An 8,387-nucleotide genomic window follows, 5' to 3' on the forward strand; every position below is an offset into this window, starting at 1 on the left:
TCTCTCTCTCTCTCTCCCTGTAGTGTCTCTTTACTTTTCATCATCAACTCGTCGGAGTAATGGTCGTGTGATAATAATATGTCGGAAACATTACCGCCAACGCACTGCGGTTAAAACTCATTGTCGAACGCCCAAAGTAGGCAAACTCGTGGTAAACGTGCGCGTATAAAGAAAATCGAACGGGTATATAAGAAAAAGAAAAAATCGCATTTAATCGAAATACTCGTGAAAGGAAATCGTTCTAAAAGTTCTCAGTCGTCGAAGAAAACACACATCGAATAAATATACTATAGTTTTTGTTCGTTATTCAAGCACAACAACGATTCGCGTTTCGGTGTATTATCATTTATGGTTTCTCGACAATATCTGATGCACCTAGTTTAATTTAGTTCTCCGTACGGGAACGTATTAAATTTAAAAATATACGTACGAAAGTAGTGTTCAATTGAATTAGTATGCGTTGACTCTCGCTATTTCCATCACGGTTTTAAGTAAAAATGATGATCTCATAATATTTTCTTCTACAAAAAAATATAAAATAAATAAATAAATAAGTAAAAAAAATTTAAAGATAAAAGTGTAAACATTTTCCTCGACCACATCTTATAAATTGACTCTACATTTTTGCTGATGATATTTTCTCAGGAATACCACTGCAATATTAGCCATTTTTACACGAAATGTAAGATAATACTTTGTCAGAGGTCCAAATAAAAAGAAAAGGGAATCCGACTAAAGTAAGGGGTGAATGATAAGTTATAAAAAATAACACTATTAAGAGTTAATTTTAAACTAAACTTTTCTTCTTTGGTTTTAACGTACTCTAATCTATTTTAAATATGAATTGATGGAAAATGAATACAAAACTAAACACGGATAACGCATAAAAAACGATTTGATGCTGCGTCCGTAATACCATAACTAATAATAATGATAAATATCAAGTAATAACCATAACTTATAGTAAGTATAATCCCTCTGGACATTCAACTATGACCATATTTTAAATACACGATCAAATGCATTATTAGCGTAGCATATTGCAATTATATAGCATTAAAATAATATATTTTGAGAATATTTCAACAATTTAAATGCAGAGATTTTTTTTTTAACGCATTTATATAATTTATCTTGATAGACATTTGTACTTCTAAATTAGGTTGTAATTTAAATATATATATATATATATATATATATTTATATTTATAGTTTTTATTAAATAAATAGAACGATAATTTATGAATATTGTATGTATCAATATTCAAGTTGACATAAAACATAATAAGTGTTGCTACTATTTATTTTGACGTTATACATATTTTTGTAACTACATACTTTCAAACATTTTTTTTGGCTTTTAAAAGTTCTAAAATTCGTAGGTATTAATATAAATTCAATATGATCTGCGACGCTTATTAAGCTATTTAATGTTAAATAACACTGATATATAGTAGCCATGTTATCATTCTTAATGTGTGAAATGAGAATTGACACTACTGCGTTCTAAAAAAAAACCCATATTCAAATATTTTTAATGCTATTAGAACTGTCATATGCGCTAATCAATTCGTACGTATGGACATAATAAGTTAATAATTTCAATAACGCAAATCATCCAATTTTGATCGGTCCCATTGATCATCAACAGTAGATTAATTACACAAATAAAAAATATAAACACTCTTTCAATTGACTTATTTGATTTTAAACGCTTTTAAGTCCACCACCGAAGACCTTCGTCTTTTATCTGTTATAACACAGTTTAACCAAATCATAAATAATTGTTTTTGTATCATATAGATTTACTGATACTTAGACAAAATGTATCAATAAACTATGCATATTGAACAATTGTACTCTTGACCTAGTTTTGGTTCATGAATAACAATGTTTAATTATTTTGACAAATTATTACTATTGTTTAATAGTACAGCACCTACATTGCATTAAATTAATGATATTAATGGTTTTGTTCACCGAACAATCAACGTTTTCGTCGATCATTCTTACTATAAGCCTATATAGTAAAATACAGATTTTATGTGAGTGTGTGTGTGTGTGTGTAGGTGTATTCAATAAGGTGCGAATATTTAATGTATAGCTGGAAAAATAAGCTCAATATTGGTGAAAATGTAATTTTATACATGTATACAAAAACATGAAACATCGTGCTTAAAGCACGTTAAACTAAAAATCATATAATTTCATAAAATAATATCGTGTAGTACTTAATGAGCGGCAACCATGTAACCGACGCATATATGACACAGTTTATGTAAATTTATTCTGACCATGTTCGGTCCCACGTGTATAGAATACGTTAACACTCGCATAATAGTGGTGCACGGGTAAGATTTATGCGAGTCTCAGTGAAACGTATCAGTGATCGCAATCTCCAAATACTTCATTGATATCAATTTTTATTATTTTCTATTAAAATATGACAACCTGTAATGTAATATTTACAATAAGAAAATGTAGTTTTCTGAGTAGTTACATCACAATATGGAATATGAGGAGGAAAGTTGCTCAATAACAGAATTCGCAAGGAGTGAAATTACAATCAGATACTTAACAGTTCTTTATACCAGCGTGTTCTTGACCAATGAGAGAGGAGAATTAATTTTTCTCAGTCGAAATATGATGATGCCAATAGATACACACATAAATACATAAACAAGGATAGTGCTTATGTATGATAACACCTCTTTTAGGCAATGTCATATGTAATTATATTGATCACAGGTATACCACATTCAATAATTGGAATATATAATAAACTATTTCATCATTGGTAATTTGATGATATCATACTAACTTCTGACATCGAACAAATAACACATTTCCATTAAAACATCATTAGACTATACATTTATAACATAATTGATAATATGTGTAGATTCGATTTCAATACCGATTGGTATCGCGGACTATAGAATATTAAATTAAAAATATTATTGATTTGTACAATATTCAACTTTGAATGTTTGTTACTGTGCGTTATACTTTTTACCTTATGCGAACGTTAACGGTAAAACTGTGAAATTCATTTCAAGAATCCTATATTTTAGGGGGTGCGGGGGAAGGTGTCGGACACCACGCTTAAACAAATCCCAACTACTGCGTGGACACGTTTAACCGCGACCAAGAAACAGACGATGGCTAGCGGAGGGCTGGAGATATACAGGGCACGATTGCCTTGTTGGTCATCCAAGCCCGGACACCGTATGGGCGCCGTACACAACAATATCGTACACGTTGCGAATCGTTTTGCCGCGGTAAAAACGTCGAAAACTGTGCGCGCGGCAGCAGCACTTAACGGGGACAATGGACGTACGTTTTCGTTTTCGGGCTCGGGGACAATAATAATGATAATAACGTACATAAGAACGTCCCCTTGCTCGTCACACGTACTTGCTCGCATTATAATGTATACGCGCGCGCGCGGTACTTTTGTGCGCTGCAGCTCTGATGGATGACCGTTTGTTGTCGTCGTCGGGTCGCTGCCGGTGCACACGAGCACGTAAAATATATGTACATATAAACGCGTATATTGTTACGTGCAGCCACCGGATTCGGTCCATTAACCGTATAAAACTATCAATACGTGTACATAGTACGAACAACTGTGGTGGCGGTAAATTTTAAACCGCACGGTCGCTCATTCCGTAAACCGATTTCGCCATCCCGCAGCCGCCTCTAACCGATACCGAACCCCCAAGTGCATACATCCGCGCGTGTTGCACGATAATAGCAATAATAATAATAATAATAATAACGATGATGGTAATAATAATAATAATAATGATAATACGCATATAATAAAGTTTCCCCTCTGAAAGTGGTGGTGGCGGGTCGCATGGGACTCATTACGATCCCGGGACCCCGGCAACGGGCCGTAAACACATTCCATTAGGACGGCGACGACGAGATCGAGTGGAGGTATGGACGATAGTGGGGCCAGAAGGCATCTCTCTCTTCTCCTCCGTACCCCTGCAACCCGTCGAATGGCTGGTGCATCAGACGAGCAGCCGCTTTGGGATCAGACACTATAATAATAGTAATAATAATATATATAAATACGCGACGGTCTATAAATAAATATATATAGTTACGTGTACATGCAGATAGTGAGTTAGATCGTGACATCATAAAAACAATTTTATAACCGTTTGGCGAGTGTAAAATTTTAACGCCTTATATCCCGCGCAAAACCGTATGACTACTATATACACCGTCGTTTCGCCCTGTACGTCCTCGCCGCTCGCCACTGCTACGGACGTAGATTAAAAATAATTTAAACTTCTTTCATTATTTTTTATACTTATATTTTTATACTTGTAAAGTTCTTAAAAGCGCTGTACGTATGTCGCTGGTTTTTTTTTTTAACACACCGTGTACACCTATACAATACAAGACCGCAGATCTCATAACAATATTTTTGTTTACAAAAGCATTAGTTTTCAAATAGTTTGACTCCGCAAGTAAAAACTGGAATTGGACCGGAGATCCCTTTTATCCGCGAGCTTATGAATAAAAAATACGGTGTTTCCGTTTCTTTTGAAACGCACCTTTTTGTAATAATACGAGTACATATGATCTCGAAAATTTCAATGCAAAAAGATTTATTCGATTTCATTATGCAAGTATTTTTATTTTACGTACAATGCTGTATTACAATTACTTATTACAATTGAATTCCAATGTAAACTTAAATTAGTTCTTGCGTGGGTTGTCAAACTTTACAAGACGAATGAAACATTTATTTTTCTGTTCGTAATCCCGTCCAAGTTACGTGCTCGGTAATTCCATATCGAACACAACTGCAAACCATCAAACACGTCCTAGGTCCGCGTTCTATCCGCAGAGAATCACCGGAATGTTCGCGTCGGAGTCGTTTGGAAGAGTAATATGCATTTGACTGACGCGTAACAGTGGTGAATGTCGATCGAAAACTTGTCGTCATACGCTAACCGTATACTTCGCACGTTGGGTTTTACACCGCGTGAGTGCGGCCCACAGCGGGCCCCGTGGTGCGCGCAAAAATATTTTATGTAAACCGTACTGCACTCGCACTCGGTCCGTCCACGCGCGTTACACGGTATCGATCCGATTCGGAGACGTGTGTTATCCGTACCGCAAACCGACTAAACCGTTGTGCGTAAACGATATTTTTATTGCCCGCGCTGGTACATCAAAAATAGGTCGTGTATTGTACAGCACGGACAACGAACACGGTCTCGGCGGTTTTTCGTCGGACAGACAGACAGACAGAGAGAGAGAGAGAGAGAGAGAGAGAGAGAGAGAGAGAGAGAGAGATTATAAACGTGCGCGCACAAAACGTACACGGCAGATCCACCGTACAACACGGCCGCTAATGGATTCCTCCCCCAACCCCTGCGTACCCTTCCCCCCCCCCCCGCGGACGCGACAACCGTGTATCGTTTCCGAGCGGTTCGGCCGTGTTCTCCTCGAAAACATTTCCAAAACGCGTTTGTTTTCGTTTTGTTCCGCGTGCTCGACGCGGGACGAGTCGCTGACATTCGTGCGGCGTCCGTTGTGCGCGCGAACAATAGCGTTCCGAAGGACTACCGGGCTTTCGTGGGCCGTATCGATGTGGCGCCTCGGGCCGATAAAACTGTCAAACGAAAACGACACTCGGCGCACGGTCCGGCGAGCACGCGGGGGCCCCCGGACAAAACCCTAATCCGCGCGCGTACCCACCCCCATCCCACGAGTCCGTAATCACCCCCCACCCCCATCCCACCAGTCGCGCGCCTTCGTATTATGTGCCGGCGGAATAGGTGTACGTTGTGGTGCCGTGCGACGTTCGCCGCGAACATAATACCGCGCACGTTATTATTATTGTCCGAACAAGGTACGCCCGTACGCGCGCGCACCCGCTTTCGTAGAACGGATTGTGTTCGACGGGAGGACTACCTGGTACTTGCCGCCGCCGCCGACCATCAAACCGCGATAATACAATACGCGCACCGTACATCGTTTTCGACCGACAAAAAAAGTTTATAACACTACGCGTCGACGTGGTCGTTCGAATGGCTCTCTTGTGTTCCACAATATATGTTTTACTCGTGCGCAGTGCGTTGTGTACGCGACACGACCCTTGCGAGGCACACGGGCTTTTTCGATGCCGCGTAATATTTTTCGAAAAATCTTGTTGTTCATGATGTACACACGATATTCATCGTCTACGTTCGAATTAAACGACAAAAAGAAAAAAAAAAAACTAGTCTCATCAGCGACGCAACATGGGGGTAATACTCGGTTAATTGGTCCAGGATTGATTTACATTTCGAGGGGTTGCCGGTAGTGACCGTAAGAGTGTACCGCGATTGGGTCATAGAAAATAGACAACGATTACCTGGTGGAACGAGTAAGAACGAGAAGAAAGATTGGGAGACTGTATGGTCTTCAGATAATTTCAGTTATTATGATCACATTATAACTCATTATTCATTTTTAATTTCCTCAACCTAACTAAAATAATTTCCATAGTTATAGACGAAACGAATAATGTATTAGTTTTACCATGATTTGTGTTTTTTTTTTTTGTGTCTGTATACACAACTTCGATCAGAAGGATTAATCCGATCATCATCGTATGAAAAGTAAAAGAATTTAGTTGGTACTTTGGGTAGTTAATTTAATTTATTTCTCTACGGTTTTTCGAATATTAGAGAAGTATGAAGAATTAATTGCAAAAACTTCAATCGAGATCAATATTCGAACCCTCCCAACTAATAATTATCTTGTCGCCCAATATTTTTTTTTTTATCTATAAACACGATTTTGACTAGAAAAATAGCTCAACCTATAAAATCATAAAAATAATTCTGATAAGAAACGTTGTTTGGTTGGTACTTTGAAGGAGATCATTTAACAAATTTCCTAATGGTATTTTTAATAATTGCAAAAATCTGAAGAAAATTTACTAAACAAACTGTAAAATTTTAAGTTTTTAATATAGATTATTTATAATTTAGATTTATTTAAAGACAACGAAAATTTTCGAAAATATCGGTTAAGTTATTTTGGTTAGACAAAAACTATTGAAAATTTTGAAAATTAATTTATTGTACATATCTATTTTTGAGAAAAAAATTATATTAATTCATTAGTTTAAGACATTTCGTTGTTTCGAAATATTTTAATAAAGTTTGTCCTATTGAGTAATTGAAAACTTCGATTTTCCCAGATTGTGAATGTCTTTTTTAGTGAAAATCAGAATATAAAAAGTTTAATTTGCATTATTAAGGAATATAGTTTTTCTTTAGAAATTTATTTTGGTAATAAACTACCTCTTATTATTCAGAATTGTTTTTTTATGGTCAATGGTACATTGGTTTTATATTTAAAAGACCAATACAACAATACTATTCCTGTATCTCACTCGACCGTGGTTGGTTATATACCCGACTAAGCAGTTTTGCTTATATTCTAAATTTTTCCATAGAAACTTATTTTGGGATATTTATCAAGATTATGGTTTTTATTCAGGATTATTTTTTTATTTTTTATTAGACTGTAACGTTCCATTTTCAAAAAATTTTAAGTGTTCCAATTAAGGTATTTCATCGTGTTCCGATTATATGATCTAAATACATCAATCCTTAATGTTTCACTTTATTTTTATACTGGTTTGTGTTGATCAATGCTGAGATTGTGGACATGAATACATCGTCATTTTATTGTGAAAAAAATCACATCGATCAGACAGCAAGAATTAGCGTTTAAAAATGCAATGCGTTTGATTAAATCTCAATTTGTAAATAAACAATATTATCATAACATACGGATATACATCATAGTGGCTCGAGTGCCTTACATTTCTGTAAGTATAATACACGTGGAAATTTATATTGGACACAAACGATTTCAACGTCAAAAATATCAAATACATCACTACACTATAGTCAGACACGTTGACATGTGTATTCAACAATCGAAATTCTTTTTGTCGATGAAATTCAATGAAACGCGAGCGGTAGAAAGAATCGTGCATTGTAGTTTGCATTCAAGAAGCTTGAAAAAAAAAAATTAATCGTAAAAACATGCACTGCGTACACATATGTTATGTGTGTAAGTTCTGTCATCTGTGTATTTAACGGTTTCAACCAACCGTTAGAAAATAAATGTTGTCACACAGCAAATACTAATGTGAAAAATAAATAATTAATACTCCGGTATTGTAGAATTAACAATAATTAGCTGCCCTTAGCTAAATGATAATGATAGTATAAGCAGACCACATTGATTTGGATCAGCGAATTTAATTCTGAGCTCTTTCGTCGTTTAATGTTTTAAATGAGTGTAATAACAGTTGCGATTGTAAAATGTTGTGCTCACGTATTACAAACCACCGT

Source organism: Sipha flava, unplaced genomic scaffold (genome assembly GCF_003268045.1).
Source record: "Sipha flava isolate LNK unplaced genomic scaffold, YSA_version1 34_pilon_pilon, whole genome shotgun sequence".
NCBI lineage: Eukaryota > Metazoa > Arthropoda > Insecta > Hemiptera > Aphididae > Sipha > Sipha flava.